We start from the raw sequence: 19,649 nt of genomic DNA on the forward strand, positions 1-19,649 counted from the left end.
GCCTTTTGGTCCCTCCTCTCCTTTGGTCCAGGACTTTGCTAGGGCTGCATCAACTATAACCCCTTCATTTGAATGAGCCGCTGAACCCTGGGGTCTGTTGACACCGCACTCAGTGTTTCCCCTTGTGGACGCTGGGCTGGTACTGAGATCAGAATGGTGGACCTCCGTCCAGGGATTCTCCTTGACACAGCTGCAGTTGACACTGCGTATGTTTCTGTGGTGGCTTTCTCTGCCCTCAGTGTTGGTACCATCAGATAATCTGGTCATCCTGAAGATGAAGACGGATCAGACCAAGCTTATTCTCATTACCCCGATGTGACTGAGACATTGCTGGTTCTCCGACCTTTTCACACTGTCTATTCAGCCTCCAATGCTGCTTCCCGCAGGCGCCAACTTTTTTCCACTCCGGTGGGTGCTCGCGCCTCTCCCACCACCAGCCCCGCCCTCTCCTCCACCCCCGCCCCAAAGTCCTTGTCCTAACTCCGCCCCTCCCTGCCCCTATTGGACCCCTCCCCAAACCCCTGCCCTGGCCCCACCTCCTCCCCCAAGCGTGCCATGTTTGTCCTCCTTCCCCCTTCCCTCCCCTCGGCTTGCCACGCAAAACAGCTGTTTTGCGGTGAAGCGCTGGGAGTGAGCGGGAGAAGCAGGACGTGGCAGGGAGAAGCAGGATGTGGTGGCGGCGCGCTGAGCGGAGGAGGCGGAGGTGAGCTGGGGCAGGGGGGTGGGGTGGGGAGCTGCCACTGGGTGCAGAGCACCCACCAATTTTTCCCCATAGGTGCTCCAGCCCTGGAGCACCCACAGTGTCAGCGCCTATGCTGCTTCCTCTCCACCCTAATCCGTTCACTCAGAATCACAGCTGCACCTTGTATCCCAAGCTCAGTTCCCTGCATCTCACAGCGTGGCTGCTGCATGGTTGAATGAGGCGGAGGCAAGGTGTTTGGTGGCTGTCCAGCAAGTCCTGCTCAACAGTAGAAAATCCTCTACCAGAATAGCCGATTCAGAAAAATGGAAGTGGTTTTCGGTGTGGTCATTAGCCCGCAGAATCCAACCGATGCTGGCTTCTATGCCGGACGTATTGGACTAGCTGATACACCTTCAGTCCTTGGGGCTTGCACTTAGTTCATTAAAAATACATCTGGCACCAATACTGGCATTTCATCCCCCTGTTCAGGGAAGGACAGTCTTCTCCAATGTCATGGTAACAAGATTCTTAAAAGGGCTTCTTCGTCTACATCCTCCAGTCTGAAAGCAGTTCCCCTGTGGGACCTAAACATGGTCATAGTGTCTCTGATCGGTCCTCCGTTTGAGCCCCTAGCATCTTGTCCCTTTCTGCTCTTGTGTCAGAAAACTGCTTTCCTGGTAGTGATAACATCCACAAGGAGCAAATGTGAGTTGCAGGCTCTGATGACAGAACCTGCTTATACACAATACTCCAAAGACAAGGTGACCGTACAACCACAATTTTTTTGTGTAAAGTGGTCTTTTGGTTTCATTTGAACCAGGCCGTGTATTTACCTGTGTTTTCCTAAGCCACGTTCATCTCTGGAGGAGCGACATCTCCATACCCTGGATGTCAGGCAATGTCTAGCCTTTTATCTGGACAGGACTAAACTGCCTTTTGTGCTTCACCTCATTTGTTTGTATCATATGTAGACCGCATGAAGGGTCAACCAGTCTCTTTGCAGATGACCTCCAAATGGATAACATCCTGCACTGAGATGAAATAGCCTTTGCTATGCCCCTGCAGTGTGTGCAAGCTCATTGTACAAGCATGCAAGCAACGTCCATAGTGTTCCTCAGTGACGTTTCCATATTGGACATTTGCAGGTCTGCTATGTGGCTGTCGATACATACATTCATGAACCATTACTCGATAACCGCATCTTCCAGGGCAGATACAAGCTTTGGAAGAGCAGTCCTGCAGTCCTTGTTTAGGTAGACTCTGAGCCCCACCTCCTGGCAGGAAGGGGTACTGCTTGTGAGTCACCTGAGCGGAATGCATCTACTCGAAGAAGAAGAAAGGGTTACTTACTGTCTCTGTGGTTCTTCGAGATGTAATGCAGACATGTATTCCACAACCCACCCTCTGTCCCCTCTGCATCAGAGTCTTGTGTCCCGGTAATTCAGTGTGAAGGAACTAATGGAGGGGTGAGGTGATGCTGCTTCATGTAGCCAGGGAAGGGACTATGGCCATGAGGCATGAGTGCTGCCCCTCAACAGGTCCTGCTAGGCATATTTCTCCAGCGCTGCATGCGTGCACACCTAAATGGAATACACATCTGCATCACATCTCGAAGAACCACAGTCACAGTAAGTAACTTCTTCCATTGCCAGGAAATATTCTTAGTTCCCATCCTCACAAAATGATAGCTGTGACTTGTGGTTGAAAATACTCATTGACATACAGTGATGATTATTTTTTACTATGATTATTTTTCAAGGATGGGATTTTCATTATGCTCTCTAGGTGCTCCAGCTCCACTCCCCAGGTCTCAACTCCCCTGATGTCCAGTCTGTATCACATAGACAATTTAACTAGGCTTCTGGCAGATTCTTTGCCCGCCTCATTCATCTGGCTTTGTGTAAATCGAGAGTGGGAGGGGAAAGCCGCCTTTCCATTCAGAGCGGTATCTTCTAGTTCAACATTTTTCATCCCTTAAATTTTTATGACACAATTTCCTTATTTAAGACTCACTGTTGCTGGGTGACAACTGTCATACTGCTAAAGCATCTTAGAAATCCACAGCCTAGTTTAATATGTTGTATCACAGTGACTTGAACACTCAAATACGTTAGCAATACCTATTCTGCTATTCTTGTTCTGTCAAAGCTAGAAAATTCTGACTTGTCTAATAAACAGATAAACCAGTCACTAAATAAGAGCATAAACATTGGTGACTTTGTGCTTCTTATAGGCTGTATAAGCGAGAGCTCTGGAACAGCAGAAATGTGCACAAATCAGGCATATGTATATACTGACCACTACTGACAGACTCTGTTGGTCAGTCTGCTGTTCCGAGTTTTCACTGTTCTAGACTATGGTCAGCTATGCTGCCATGGTCAGTGGTGGCCCACTGTACTAAGTTATGCCCAGCTTGCTGGTGGCACAGACTGTGGGGCTTCCAATGCAGATTTCAAGTAGAATGGCAACTGATACAAAGCTCCTGTTTTGGCACCCTTCACCCATCTAGACTGTATTCTTTCTTCCTCCCCAGTTTTTCTTCTCCCTTGAACCCAGGCAGCCTCTCATATTCTGGGCAGTTGTTTTTCATGGCCTTTGCTAGAACTCTTATTAGGATTTACCCTCAACTTGAGTCCCAACAAGGAATCTAGGGAGAGAAAGATGAGAGTGGAATGGTCACCTTTGGAACTGACACAGTTCAGTCTGTGCTTGCTGGCTTCTTTTGCCTGGCCTGTGGAAGCATAGGAAGACACAGGATACCTTCTATAGAAACACTGGGTTAGCAGTAGCACAATTAGACTCTTCTGTCAACAGTTCCTTCTGTACATCTGAAGGCACTTGTATGGTGGAATGGATGCTTCAGATTAGGTAGGTAGAATCCCTCCATCCCTCACAGCTATTATGGCTCTGAATGGATGTCCCGAGGACTCTCTTTGGTTTTCAGCTATTTTAATTGATTCATCAATAGTAGCCTGAAGGATCATTTGGCTTCATCCATTGTTTGGGAGGTTTTTTGAACTAAGTTAAGAGAAAGAGCCATTAAAAGAATAACTTAGCTTTTGGAGGGACCAGCTGGACACCTTAAGAATAATAAACCCTGCCAGAAGGGGCCACGTCTCCCTCAGCCTCTCACTTTAAGGGATTTAGGATGGGAGGTTCATGACTGCTTCACATTTTTCCAAGTACACCTGGAATAGTTTTGTAGAGGAGTCTTCATATTGACAGTGTCTGCTCTCCCTCCTCAACAAGTCTGACTGGTAGTCAGAGTTCTCTGTTTCTACAGAATAGGATAGAATAGAATCCAAGACAGATAGGTCCTTTCAACTGTGACAAAGGCATGAACCATCAATCCTAGGTGGTGTCATTCAGAGGTTGTTTCTTGCTCTGGGCTTGACTGTCAGTACAGAAAAGAGATCAAAACCTAGAACACCTTGGGGCCTCCAACACTCTCAAATGGCTCATCTTTTCACAATCCCTGGACAGAATGGAAAAATCAGGAGATGGTGCTTAAGAGTTTATTTGGTCTCATGGTATCGTGTCAAGATCTGGTACCATGGTCTAAGATCTGGTCTCATGGTCCAAAGGCAGTTTCTCAAAGTAGAAATCTGGTCAAATCCAAGGAAAAACTCCCTATCTCCACCCTCTACACACTTCTTTATCAATGAAGAAATTTCTGAGTTAGTAGAAATGCAAGGAGAATATATTGAATCACCCCTAGAGCATTAAGATGTCTCTTAAAATGTTTGGTACCCTCCCATTGAATAAATTCACTTCATTCCAAGCTGTTCTTTCCTGGAAGGTATCCTTCTTGATGACCACTACCTCAACTGGCAAGATGTGGGGAACCAAGTGCTCTCTTGCATTTCCCAGTATGGTCAGAATGGTCCTATATGTGTGCCCTAATTTTCTTCCTAAAGTTTATCATCCTGTCACCTGAATTAGACTATTGCTTTGCTAATTTCTGCTCTAAATCCAAAGAATAAAAGGAGGAAGTGTGTCATAGCCTTGATGTGCGCAGGCCATTAACACCATACATTTCTGGAACCTCAGAATTTAAATGCATATATACCATGATGAGAAGAATGGTATAAATAGACAGAGACTCAGAATCCCTTCCTGAGGGCTTCTCAGTATCCCAATTCCTATTGGTGAGGTGGCTTCAGTCTTGTATAAGAGAAAGTAGCAGGTTTTCCCCACCAAGTTAAACCCAAAGCCCAGTCTTCACTTACAACTATAGTTTCCTGGGGGCAAAAGTGGAAATTATGCAGGGCAGTTACCTGGCTCATGGGGGGAAAGAGAGAGAGAGAGAGAAGGAAGTGGTATCTGGCTGACTGAATGGTACGAAAATGGGAGCTTTTCATTAGTCGCCCTTCCTTTGGACATCTGCATGGGAGGAGATGGCCCCTTTAGTGAGATCTCAGAAAGGAATTAGGAGCTTAAAAATTCTCCTGTTTGTTTCTGCACATTTCAGACAGCTAGTCAGAAAGCCAAAGTCTGTGATGCATATTTAAGTCAAATACTGTATACATTATTACATCTCTTACTGATACAAAATTGAACCCTACTTGGAAATGAAGGACCACACTGCACTACCAGTGACAGATGACACGGCTCTCAAGCAGATGAGAGACCCTAGAATAAGTTAAATAGAGAGCAGAACAAAGTATGAATTGTGCATATTGCTTAATCCATTTTAAAAAGAAGACACCAACATTAATTACTAGAATGATGTCCTTGCCAACAGAATAATGCACAGTGCCATCCTATTCCATCCCACCTCCCTTCCATGTATAGGCCATTAATTAGTGCCTTTACAAAATGAGTCTTGTAACTAAGAATTTAGTCAGATTCATGTACAAATATAATTTTGAAAAGGGTACTTATGATGAAGCAGCAAGAATGCAAGCTGCCCATTGGCGAAACACTGATTACATAGGCTGTCTTGAAATGTTTTGGAGCACTATGCAGTCAACGTGCACATACTAAACCATATTGGAACTTTGTAAGCTCCCAAAAGACCATGTGATATACTGATGTGGTTTGGATATGGGATGGTCCCTCTACTAACTTGTCTTCCAGTTAATTTTTCTTGAAATGGTACATTTAACCACTTACTCTCTGTACTATTGTGGATCTGTATCAGCTTGAGATTCAAACTATATGGAACAAACCAGTCTAATGAAAAAACCCCTTGCAGATTCAGTTCAGTTTCCTGTTTAGCTGGTGAAATAGAACTTATTTGTTTCAATTAATGATTTGTGACCATCTGACCACCAAGAAAGCTAAGCCATATGCAGACACTGAAGATAAGAATACCCACCCTGATGATCCTCATGTGTCACCAGCATTGTTGATGCTTTGCCTGTTGAGGTCTTACTTCAGCAAGGAACTTAAGCACATACTTAACTTCATGCACGTATGTAGTCCCATTGACTTACCTAAGTTAATACAAGGTTAAGGGTGCAGCATTAAAATCAGGAAATGCAAAAGTGAAGGTTCCAAAAGCAACATTAATGTGACCATATTGTGCATCCTATATGCTTATGCTATGCATTTTACATCATCAATATTTATTTAGTTATTTATTTAACCATTGCCACTGGGACCAGCCACATCAGTCTCTGCTCTTTGTTGTATGGGAAGTCCTTCAAATGATTTTCACTGTTTGAGTCACATTTTGGGAGGCACCTCTTAGGAATTCTTACACAGGTCTCCAGAGGGGACAATGTAGTTCAGCATGAACATAAACTCACTGAGATGTGAAAAATTGTAGGTACATTTGATGGGAGACTCTCCAGGATGAGCAGCAGGCCCAGTAACACTACTATAAACCTGGAGCCCCTAGAAATTTGAATTGGAACTTTTAGAGCAATAGGAAAATATGTTTTTCATTGTAAATCAATGTAGTTGCTCTTGTGTTTGAAACTGTTCTATGTGAGGACAGATGCATTAGGCCTCATTTTATAGGCATTCTTCTTGAGGCTTATGGGTGTATATTGCAAACTTCTGGAACTGTCTAAACTTTTCCTTATATTTTTCCTTCATTTAGGGAACACACAGAGCTGACCGCAGACTGGGTTATAAAATAAATGTGTTTTATGTTCATTTTGCAGGTATGTTACTTCTCATTATTATATAATTTGTGACTTGAGGTCTGTCTGTAAGGACATGTTTATAGCTGAAGAAAAGTATTTAGCAATTTATATGAGTTCAGTATGTCAATGATGGTAGACTTAAAATTAGGCATACCTGCTTTGTGCTGGGTTTGTGGGAGCGTGTCTGGATGTGTGTCACGGTATCCCTGTGTTCTGCCTGCCTCCAGAGAAAAGGGTTATTTTAGGGTATCAGTCCCACTCCTTGGGAACGGATCAGGCATGTGGAGCAGATCGCTTGACGTAGTGCAGGTGCACCATCAATAGCAAGCTGCATTAATTGTTAATGGGTTGTCCATAGAAACTTAAAGATAACCTGCAAGTGGTTTTTTATTTTTTTTTAAGTCCATAATGATTAGGAAAATAACCATAATTTGCCATTATTTCAACACATTATTACTTTTCCCTTTTCTCCTTCTTAGGTCTATACTGTGTTTGTTTTCTGATCATGTTCTTCTTACTCCACTGACATGGCCCAAAATGCACTGAGTTGGTACGTGAGCACCCTCAGTGGAACAGAAAGTCCAAGTCCTGTGGAGTTTTTTTCCCCTTTGTTTTTATTTTCACCACCACTTTTTGTTTTCCTTCAGAAAACCATAGAGGACCATTTAGTAATGAAAAAAACTGAACTTACCTTTTCCTCTACTTGCTGTTCCAGTGCTAATCAAAAGTGACATTGAGGTCACCGGGGCATCTCTGAGCGGGAAGAAGGTGAACAGAGAAGAACTTGTGGATCTGTTAAAGAAGAAGTAGGAGAAATTGTAGAGCAATGCATTGCTCTACCTGTGGATTATGGTTATTTTCCATGTTGGCTTCACTGATATTATGGCTGATTACTTTTTCTTTAAAACTTTTTGCAGATTATCTTTAATGATAGGCTGGTATGACCATCATTTTTGGTGAGTTTTTCAGCTTTTGGAAGAGATTTTACAGGGGGAGAAAAGTTCTCCTTAGTGTACAGAAAGTGTAGTGAAAATATAAAGATAAATTCTTGCTTGGGGCACATAACTGGCTGTTATTTAAATCAGTAGGCCATGACATACAGTGGTCCAAGTTCTGTCCTGCATGCATAGAAGGGGTTTAAAGGTTTGAGCCTCAGTCAAAGCCCATCAAAGTCATTGGAAAGACTTCTGTTAAGGTCTATGGGCTTTGGGTCAGGCCCTTGATGTTTATATTTAAAAGGAACATTTAACGTTGTACGGAATAGTGCACAAGTTTAGATACCAGGAGCTGTGTGAAGATTTTGTTGCCAATTCAAGTGCTGCTTCATTTCAGTGAACAGATCCTGCAGAAAAGTTTATAGTTTTTCATGGAAAGTCTGTATAATTTACGTGTTCTAACCAGACCAGCAAAACTCAGTGTCAGACAAATTTCACTTTGAGTTTTGTTTTAATATTCTCAGTGTGATTCAGCTGTGAATGTGTCCTTGATCCCCTCCAAAGGTACTACAAGAGGTAGCAAAATACTGTGGTTTTATAGCTGTTAATATTATTTGCTATTTACTTCAACTTCAGAGGGTTTTATTTGGGATAGGGGTAAAGATTCTGTACTCAGTCATCTCTTCTTAGTTATTTGTAGTAAAGTAGTGCCACGAAGGGCCCAACTGAGTTCAGGGGCCCATTTTGCTTTACACTGTGCAAACACAAAGTAAGCGACAATCCCCGCTGCAAAGAATTTAAAATCTAAATGGACAGGAGAAATGAAGAATTTATTATCCCCGTTTTGGGGATGTGAAACTGAGGCACAAAGATATTAAATTGACTTATCTTACATCACACAGGAAGCTTCTGCCAGAGCCAGGAATTGAACCGAGGTCTTCTAAGTCAAAGTCTAGTGCCTTAACCACAGGATCATGGCTCCTGCTTATGGTGTTTTCCAATCTTCCACCATTTGTTTCATCTCAGGCCCCATATTAGACCAACTTCCTTTTGGCTAGGTTGTTGGGAAATGTTTTTTTTCCCCTCCTAATAAAATTTTTGAGATTTAAAAATTGGGACAAAAACTCAAAATCACAAATTTATGCAGACCAAAAATCAAAAAAAAATTTTGGATTGAGTTATTTTGTCTCAATAATTTCAAAATGTTTCATTTCACGTCTATTTTTTGTGCATGTTTAATATTTTAAATCAAGGTAAATTTTAATACAAAAAGTAATTTTGAACTGACAGAAGGAAATTTTTTATTTAGAAAATGTCAAAACAAGAAGTTTCAGATTTTTAATTTTTTTTGAAACAGGAAATTAATTGAAACCAATCCTTTCCCACAAACAGTTTTGGTTTCAGTGGATCATCCTTTTTCAATAGAAAAAAATGTTTCATTGAAAAATTCCCAACCAGCTCTACTTTTGGATGAAGTGGGCAAGATGAACCCAGAAACACTGCATATAGATTGATAATTGATGCTGGTTCAGGTACCTTACCCCTGCTTCCAACAACTACCAGTGGGGGTAACTAAAAGCTTCCAAAGTGTTTCTTGGTGGGTCAGTAGCTCCGCATCAAACATTTATAAAAGAAAAAGTTCATAATGGCCAGAAATGTGTCATTTGAAAACACCCACCTTAATACAGGTGTTTCTCTTTCTCCTCTCTTTTTTTAACCATACATCTTAACTAGCTCACTCTTTGTAAGCTTTGTAACAGAAAACTGCAAACAACTAGCACATTGGAATCAGATTATTTTTTCTAAAAAGGCACTGGTTTACAGCAAAATTGTCCATGATAGATATTAGTTTAAATATTAAGTTGCGGTACAAGAAGACATGCATGCCTAATGTTGGAAGTAAATCATATTTGTTCCTAACACGTTGGAGAAATTGTTCAAGAACAGTTCATCCTTCTGTAAATATTGCCCCAAGGATAACAAGACCTTTGAGTTGTCTGCTGCACATGTGCCACTTGCATAAGTTCAAACCATCCAGGGCTAGTTTTAATGCACACCCAACTTTGCCAGAAACGTTTCATGTTTCTGGCAAACTTTTCAAGCTTTTGTAACTTTATGGACCTTTTGTTTGGCTTGACCTATTTTCCCCTTTGTCAGGATTTCCGTTTGGATTTGCATTGCCTATTCTTATCATCCCCAGTTCCTGTCAAACACATATTCTTGTATATGTTCAAAAGTTCAAGTTGCTAAAACACTACACTTTTGTAGGATAGAGGGGATAGTCTCATTTCGTCACCTTCTTGGACAAATGCCATGAAGGTAGGGGAGCGTGACCCGTGTCAGAATAGGACCCTGGGTGATGAGTGGCTCCTTTTTATATAAAAGATGCCAACGAAGAGCGAGAAGTTCTTTTGGGGGGAAAAAGCTCCCATTTTCTGTTCAGATTTAGCACTGGAGGTGACTGGAACTAAAAGTGTTCTTGACATTGCAGAAAAACCTTTTCTTGACTTCTAGCAAAAATATAATTATTCCTCCCACCCATCACTGAGCAGTGTGATGGTCTATCTATCTATATCTGCCTTCCAAATGTAGGAGATTTTGATCTTGTGTTGAAAGTACAATGTTAGGAATCAGGAGATCTGTTGTGTATTCCTTACATTCCTCCAGATTTCTCTGTCACCTTGCACAAGTTGTTGGGTCAACATTTTCAAAAGTGACCATTACTTTTTGTGCTTCAGTTTTTGGATGCTCAGCTGGAGGCTCCTTAAGTTGGCCCAAAAGTTGGACACACACAATCAGTTTTAAAAATTCTGTCTGTAACCTTGCAATGAATCAGTTTCCACATCTGAAAAATGGGGATAATACCAGTTACCTACTGTGCATACATCACAGGAGTGTTGAGACAATAAATTCATTAATACTTATACAGAGTTTTGAAATGCTCAGACAGAAAGTGCTATTTAAGGGCGAAGTATTCTTTGTCTTTTTATGTATTTAAATAGAATACGATAACCATCATCATGAACTATTTATATCTAAACTATTCATAAAAGTGACTCTTGGTTAGAAGGGAGCCTGAATTAATTCCTTGGACCCAAATCCCCAAAATGGTAAATAATATTTTAGTTTTTTGAAAAGGGCCCAAGAGTTACCTGTACTATTGATAAGATGTAGTCTTGTGTTAAGGGAAGGTTTTGAGATGAAGAGTAGTCAGTGGGAGTTTTAATTGCAAAAGGATTGCAGAATATGACACCCTGGGAGGGTTGCACCTTTGTGTATGTGGAGGGCCCTTGAGAGTGGAAAATCTGCCTGGCATGGTCATGGAGGCGCGTCAAGGTCACAGCACCCACCACCATCTTCTGCTAGGGAGATCTGTAGGGGACCAGCACTACCAAACAAAGTAGGTGGTGCTTGCTGAGAAGGGTGGGTGGTTAGGGCAGCTGCTGACAGTACCAATTCAGTACATCCCTCAGTAGTCTCCACCCTAAAGACTCTGTGGGACTTCTGTGTGTTTTAAAGCTGCTCTCCCCTAGTGTAACCCCTGAGTGGTGACAATGGTGAGAACATTGCTTGCCCTCAGGTGGGGCTGACTCCCCTCAAGAATGCAGCAGGCCCTGATAGGAAGGAGCAGTTTGTACCTCCCGACCCAGCAAAACAGAATCCTGCCCATAGCCTTTAATTCCTCAGAACAAGGAAGTTACTGTATTGTTTTTGTTTTATTTTGTCCCTCTAGGTATTCAGAGTATTCTTCGTTAATCTTCCTTATTTATTTAAATGTTAATTGGTCCTTGTTAATTTGGTTTTTTGTGCTGAAAGCCAAGGTCAAGAATGAGACCACCTATATTCGCCCTTAGCATGATTACATGGTACCATACTGCTTCTTGGAGAAAAGTAACAAGAAGCCTCTTCCTTGTTTTAATGTAACCTTTATGTTAGGAAAAAAGTTGGAAAGAAGTTGGGTAGAGAGAGAGAAAAAATGCATGCTTGACACTATCTTGAAGGGCTGAATGATTAAAGGGGCTGGTAAATTAGAAGACATTTGTTTTGAAAGCAAAATATCACTTACCCCCTAAGAAACAGACATTTGTGGCCTTGGGGTTAGGTATAAAAATAACACAATCGTTCTTGTACTTAGAAAGGTTGGGAGTGCCAACAGTGGAACCGGAAAGTACTTTACCTTTCACGTCTTCACCTATGTGCAACTCTCAAAGCCGCTGCTTTTGGTTGTTGCCCCAGTAGCAATAACTTCTGAGAACACCCATCCCTTTGCCAGGCATGGCCATTTTACAAGATAAAAGCAGGATTTTTCTAAAACAGATTCTGTACCATGGGGCAAAACCGTAAGTAAACAAACAGAGCTATCATAACACTTTAAATAGTAATCAAATATGTTTTGCTGTTTGCATTCAAAGGGGTGGAAAGGTAACTTGACAAGATGAAAGAAGGAACCAGATTTGTGTTCCTTCCCCCCTGTCTCCCCAGTAACAGGTAGAGAGTTTTAGTGAAGACTTCAAGGCAAAAAGAAAAAAGCATAGAAAATACTGTTATGGTGTTATTTTTGTCTTTCATTTTTATGTCAACTTATTTGTACTTAAAGGAATCTTTCCAAAGAGTTAAGAAGCATCATTAAATAAAGACTGTGAAATGTGCAATATGGCTTATTTATTTAAATGTTAATTGGTCCAACGAACACTTCTAATTAGCTCTATATTTGCTTAGCAAAAAGTTTTACAAATTCCAATTGTGAAAAGCAGCTATTCTGAGCTGGTAAGCATGTTGCAGAATCAGCTATGATTTTTCTATAGTTCTCAGCCCTTGAAGGCACAATTTAATTTTTCATGTATGCATACTAGCAACGGTAAACACTTGCGAGTGTAAAGAACCTTCTTTAATTAGCTGCACAACAATTAAAGGATTCACAAACTAAATTGAACCCTGTCTCTGTGCTTACTAGCTGAATTCTACCACCTGTCACAACAGCACTTTGTTCAATCTGTTATGCAAAATCATTATAGCAATATAGCTGAGGGAAAAAAAAGAGAAAACAGCAATTATTTCTTACTTTTCTCTTGAATGGGTTATTTTGGGTTATACTGATGTCAGGTTCATTGAAGCTAACCTTTTGAAATCTGTAACAGCATAATACTTATATGGCAGGCATAGAATAGCTAGAAGAATATTTAGTTTTACCCTTTTAAGAGCAAGCAAGGAACATCCTTAAAGTACAGTACTTTCTCTGATCATTTGGGAAAAAAAAAAAAAACAACTGTGCTAACTCTTGCAGCAGCCTGTTGTTTCTCTTCGTCAGACAAACAAGTGACAAACATCTAATAGTACAACATACTCCTTTATTATTAAAGCTTGTATACCTATGTAGAAACTAGTTTTAAAAACACTGTGACTTCTTAAGGTGTGGAGAGTTGTACCATTTAGTTTCCTTGTTCACAATTCTAATGTTCCTGTTTATTCATTATCTTTTAAAAATCTTTAACATGACTTAAAAATTAAACTTGCATACACTGGACTTTTTTTTAATTGTGCTAACTTATTTCCTCTACTGGCAAGTGATTGAAAGCAAAGGAGGAGTTTTAGGTGTTTATAATGCAAGGCTTGGTCACGTTTGCATTTAAAGTGAAGTTCTCCTTAGTGCAGAGAGGATGCACAAAGCCTCAGACACCAGTTCAGCCCCACTTTGATTCTTTGTGACCGAGCTCTGGTGCAGTGGCTCTGCAGGTGGTCTTCTCCATGTATGAAGGACTCTATGTTGAGCCCTGATAAGCCTGTATGATGTGGATCTAGGTGAGCCCCAAATTCTTCATAAGAATGCAGAGGGCTAGTAACTGAATAGGCTGGTTTAGCTGCTGTGGAGGGATTTCACTGCCTGTCAGCTGGGGTAGCCTTAGAGTTACCTGCCTAAGTCTCAATTACTTTGTTCAATGAGAGGTGAACTTCACCCCTGTTTCTCAACAGTATACTTCTTACTCAGGTGAAATTCCCAGTGAAACCAGTGGAGTATTTTGGTTTTGTATGGAGCACAAGGCTGGGCCATCAGTGAAGGGACAATATTTATATTTCTTGTTATTTCACTACAAAAGCTGGTGAGGATACTGGCATCTATGCAAGCTTTCATATAAAAGATATAAGGGTATATTTTGTGCATACATTCACCTTAACCGATGAGCTGAAAGTTGAGCTGCTTGCTGACAGTTCCCTAAATTCATATCAATAACATATTGTTAACCACTGTGACTGAAACTAAAAGTGTCTGCTGTTGGATAAAGGATACACGATATGGGCATTTTGTAAGCTGGGGTTATAAATGAATAACTATACTCATTCAAAGTGCCTACATTTTTCAATATTATAATATTTTAAATACATGCCCCTCTACATCATTTAGTGAAAATGTGGAAAAAGTACAAAGAAGCCTTTTGAAAACACAGAATGCTTTCCATAAAAATGCCATGAGGAAAATAAAAGCCAAAGGTCCAAAGTTGAGAAAGAATGTGTTTTTATATTTCTCATAGTTGAAAGCTGGAAGGGAGACTGTTGCTTTGTCTAAACAGCTCTATGATACATGGATAAATCTGCACTGAGAAATGCAAAACTAGAACTTACTAAATATGCCCTGTTCATGCTTCTTCAGTTCAAATCAAAATATCTGGCCTGTGCAGGATTAGGAAATGTCATTAATTGTGGATAAACTTACATTTAATTAAAAAAGAGATTTAATAATACTCAATATGTGCACCACTATAGATACATAACCTTAACCTAAAAACAATATACTTCTTACTCAGGTGAAATTCCCAGTGAAACCAGTGAGGAGTTTTAGAAACAATGCAATGTAATCTTAAAGTTCTGTCCAGACAGCTCATGAGTAGAGTTTGGCAAAGGAAACCCAAGCCCCTAAAAGTCACCTGCTGTGAGGCTCTTGATGCCCAATCCCATGAAGTGATGGCGCCCTATCTCCCACTGAAACAAGTGAGAGAGCACCTACTATGTCCTTGGTTAGGCACTCGAAACTCAACCCAGATTTCTTAAAAGGGCCTCTGAGCTTTTTGAACCTGTCCAGTTACTCTGTTTTAGGGCTAAAATTATGCAAGCTTTGCAGTTTTCATATTGCTATGCAAAAAAAATAGCTCAAATAGATTTCAACAAAATTTTCCTTTGAGTTTCTGGGTTAAAAAATTTGGAGCAAAATTCAGCATGTGTGAGTACTTCAAATTAAAACGTAGGGAAGGTTTACAAGAACGAGAGAAAATGAACTCAAGTCGCAGAGCTGTGCATAGCTCTGCTCAGAAGCCCCTGAAGTTCTCTCAGTGAAAGTAGCTTAATATTTATTTGTATGTTATTTTCTAAACTATTATAGCAGAGTACTGTATTTCAATCTGTGGTTTTTGCAATCAGAACTCCTCAGCTTTTCTCAACCTACTATAGGGTAATAGCCTCTACGAATACTGTCAGTCAAGCTAAAGGGTTTGGTCAGAACCTTACTAGACTTGGCTAGAGTAGGCTGTTAAGAAAGTATTCCAGTTAGCAGAGTCCGTCTTCCCACTGACTTTGCAACCATAATTGAACTTGCCAGTGTCTGTCATCCTGTGACTGCATTTATCAGACCTAATTTGTCAGTGTTGTTGCCACTCACCTGTCAGCCATGAATGAGAAAGTTTCTCTGACTTCAGTCAGACACCCAGAATATTGTAATTAACAAAAAAAAAAAAAATGGGTAAAGGCATTTTATCCCACGGATATCTTTCAAATGTATTATATTCTTTTAAAAAAGCAGCAGCAATCAACCTCATTTATCCATCTTAGACATATCTGGAAGGTTTTCTGTGCCTGTTTCATAATGATTAGAGCTAAAGCAAGGATGCCCACACAACACGCAGGGCTACACTAGCATCTTATTGGGATACTGAAGCCCACACGAGATTTGCATCTACATTTACATAGATTGTTTTACCATAATCTTTGCTTATACCAGTGTCTTCCTTCATATAGGATATGTATAGTCAATCTGTTTCCTGTGCTTGATCCTGCAATGAAATTATAGGGTGACATTTATACCTCACAAGTTTCACTCACTGACTTCAATGGGATGGCACAGGTGTAACCAAAGGCTGATTTTGACCCCTTATGTGACTTGGTGATATCATAATCATTTCCTTGTCCCTAGGTCATTGAGAAGGAAAGGCAAAGTTATGAGGCAAAATAATATTAGCCAGGTTAGAGACCATTTTAACAACAGCTAGGGAAATAACGAAAAGTATTCCCAAAGTCAATTGCATTTGGTACAAATGTTCATGTTCAGTATTGTCTACCAATTCAAGTAGCCATTGAAAGGAATAGTATTAATGACAGCAATGTTGATTGACCATTTTTGTTTCTCTAATATGGTAGTCTGGAGGGGCAGGGGGAAAACATGTTGTATTAATATTCTCTGACCGCTGGGTATGTATGATTATAGCAGTTGCAGATCAAGCCATGTGTGTTTTTGCTGTGTACTGCAACAGCTAACCCCACATTTGTAAGACTACACCACTTATCTCAATGTGAAAGCATAACAGGAAGTATTAGTGGCTTCTAAAGTTATCAGCTCCACTGTTGTGTTCATGACAATGATCAATTAATAACATTAAATGACAACAGCAGTGATAAATTGTATCAATAGAGGTATACACAGACCAGAAGACCAAACTATAAAGAGGATTTGTATTTTCCAAGGTTCCATTTTTCTAGGGTGACAATTAAGTAAAACGTTGCTATCTATTGCTAATAATGTTGCTATAAATGATGGTTGAGCTTCCTCCCTCCATCTCTTTCTCTATGGAACTCTGCAAAGAATTTGCTGGGTTCTGTCTTTTGAAGATCAAACATATACAAGGTGTCATTGCTGCCATGAGCCCAGGTGCTTTATCTTCCCTTGATCCACCTGCTGCAGTCCAGCAACCCTGCCGCTTCACATTCCTCTTCTGCTCCTTGCACCTCTGCTGAAATGGCTGCAAACCTCTCTGTACTTTCTCACTGGGATCCCCCTTTCCAACTCAGGATTTGTAACACATTCTTTTTTTGGAAATTTATCATTAAAAATAAATTCATTCCAGTAATTGGGAAACGAGAACATGTAGTTCATATGTAGGGACCACTGCACCCCTATCTAGAAGACAAACCTACACTGTAGTCTCTCTTGTTGTCATGTCCGTGTTCTGGAGAGAGGGAAGAGGTGTGGGAGGGAGAGACTGGCAACTATCAGAATTCTGTGCTGACAGGCTCAGCACAGGTTAAAAATCCAGTTTTCACAGCAGTCATTTATGTTCAGTGGAAGAGAGATGTCTAGCTTCTTGAACTGAGCAATGAAAGTCAGGAGGCCTGGATTCACCTGGCTCTGTTACAGAGGGTGTAATGTCTATTTAAGTCAAGTGCAGAGTGGGATATTTTCACAGTGAGGTATGAGAATGTACAGTTAGTCATGCTTTTAAAACTGGGAGCATTTTCAAGGCTGTGGCAGGATTTTCAAGAGTTTGAAAATTTGGCCCCTGCTCTGGCTGTGTAATTTTGCCTATGTGCTTTGAAATTGAGTGCTTAGCCTCAGGGATTTTCAAGCATAAGCTTTCACAAAGTTATGGTACCCAGCAGTTGCTGTGCTCAAAGTATGCTAAAGTGTTTCTGCCCTTGACCCTATCTCTGTCCATTGTGGTCACACTGGGTAACTTGATGAAGCAGTATAGACATACAAAATATCAGAATACCAACATGGAATGGATGAGTATGGATAATTCATCATCCATATTATGCCTGCCCAGAATAGCTCATGGAAATATGTTGCAGAATAGGACATATGCAAGTTAAAGAAATTTCACCCCCAAATTAATACATTTAAAAATAACACTTCAGGACACATCCATGGCCAGCTGCATCGAGGATCACCAAACATCATGGTAAACCAGGGGACACAGTCACCTTCATTATAGCAAGTTCTGTGCATGGGTTAGGGGATGGGCAGGAGATAGATGTTTCTTTGTTTGATGTGAGTAGATGCTGAGAATGCTCTCTTCAAAGTCCTGCTTTCACAGGAACATTTGCTAATCCATCAGAGGGAAACTTGTTTGCTGGAAGAGGCACCTAGTCAAGGCCCCTCTTCTGCACTTGGGTGCTTGCATAAGAAGAGATTCCTGTATTGCTGGTGTTGAAACCATTAGATTCACCAACTTTTACCAGTAGCCCAAATCCCAAATACCATCCTTGCCAAGTCACACCAAGTAGCTTGATAAATATCCCCACATTCACCCTTCCTGTTTCCTAGGCAGGGCACTCGCCTGTTTTCTAATGGGAAAGAGGATGTAGTGGGGCCATAACTCTTTCTTGGATTGACCCAGGACCCAGTGCAACTGCCTGTGATTAGAGGAACACAGATGACAAACTCCCTCTTGGGTAGTCAATGAGATGAAGATTCCATCTCTCAGAATGTTATGTGGACATATGGTTCATTCTAGATATGGTGGGGAAGAACAGAAAGACTGAACCTAAAGGAATCCAGAATAATTTATTGCATTAATCTGGAAAATATATTGTATTAATCTGTTTGCTGCTGGCTGAAACATCTGCTTTTTTACTGGCTTAAGTTATATTGAAATAGGGTACTCTTATTCCAAAATAAAGGATGCCTGCACAGAGACTGGCACTGAAATAATTAAAGGTGTGAATTACATCTGATTTAGTAATTTCGGTTCCACGTAGCACATAGACAAGCCCTGAGTTCCTGTAGCACGTTCCACTGGTTTAAGCTATTTTCCTAGTAAAGAAATCCTCAGTTTTCACAATATACTATACTGTTCTGCTGGTTTAATATTCTACAGCAGTGGCCCAAAACACTATAGTAGCAGTATGGTAGGCTTTATCATTCAGGAAAATTCATATAATATATTTTAGTGTTTGGGTTAGTTAATGGACCTCTTGAAATGTCCTCCTTTCTGTTTACTATAGTAGCAGAAAAGTTAAGAAAATGTATTTCTTAGAGCTACTTGGGAATTTTTTTTCTTTTGGAGGGAAATTTTGATGAAAATGAAAATAAATTCAATTTTCAGAAGAATATATTGACTTTTATCAAAAAATGAAAATGGGAAAACCAAACATTTTATCCAAAACCTAACATTTTTTTAGTTGTAAAGGTTTCAGCTGTCTGACAAAAAATAATTTTTTTTGAGGAAAGTGGGTATTTTCCATGAACATTTTTGTTTTGTCAGAAAAGCAGTTTTCTGTCAAAAATGAGGACCATTTTCCAACCAGTCTTAAGTTTCTGAGGTAGAAAAACTGGAGTGTAAAGCACTATCCCATTCTGGATAGGCAACTTCCCAAGGGCTATGTGTATGTAGCTGGGCAGAGGGATTCTAGACTAGGGCAAGGTTTGTTTAAGTAAAGCTTTTGTGATGAACATTTGTCTGGAGGATTGACTAGAGGTTTGGCTTTGAGATAGGTCAGTTTATTTGCCTGCTGCTGAAAGGGTGCACTTGTTCGTGAAGTTAGAAATCAGAAGATCCCTGAAGTTCTATAACAGTCTAACTCATATGACCTAGTTTGAATAGCTGCTAGGGGGAAAGACAAGACACTGAAGAAACAACCATCAATCTATGGATGTTGCTGACGCGAAAATTTAATTCTTATGAGATGGTTAATTTCTCATTGTAGCCATTTGAGTTGGTATTACCAATGGCATTTTAACCCACCGTGACCTGTGCCAAAGGTTCAAGTTCCCTAGAGTACAGTATCAGCATTAGCTGGGTGAAAAAAAACATTAGAAATATCAGGTTTGGAGATTATAGGAGGCCACAAGGAAGAGTGACCACAAGTAAATATACGCACAAGTTATTAAATATCCTTTTATTAATAGTTTCATTAAGCAGATGAATAATGCCACAAAAACATACATACAGACAG

At 40.5% G+C, this 19,649-nt stretch overlaps 1 protein-coding gene across 12 annotated transcripts in view; it reads left to right on the forward strand.

Moving 5' to 3' along the window:
- Positions 1-19,649, forward strand: part of ZNF536 (zinc finger protein 536) — a 408,639-nt gene that overhangs the window by 146,622 nt on the left and 242,368 nt on the right. For 5 of the 12 annotated variants that reach the window (XM_084644830.1, XM_084644832.1, XM_084644833.1 and 2 more), the window contains one exon: positions 6,732-6,795. The exons of the other annotated variants lie outside the window; for them this stretch is intronic. The gene's annotated coding sequence lies outside the window, so the exon portion shown is untranslated. The remainder of the gene's footprint in view (positions 1-6,731; positions 6,796-19,649) is intronic. 12 annotated transcript variants of the gene reach the window in all.

Source organism: Lepidochelys olivacea (assembly GCF_965140295.1).
Source record: "Lepidochelys olivacea isolate rLepOli2 genome assembly, chromosome: 12".
NCBI lineage: Eukaryota > Metazoa > Chordata > Testudines > Cheloniidae > Lepidochelys > Lepidochelys olivacea.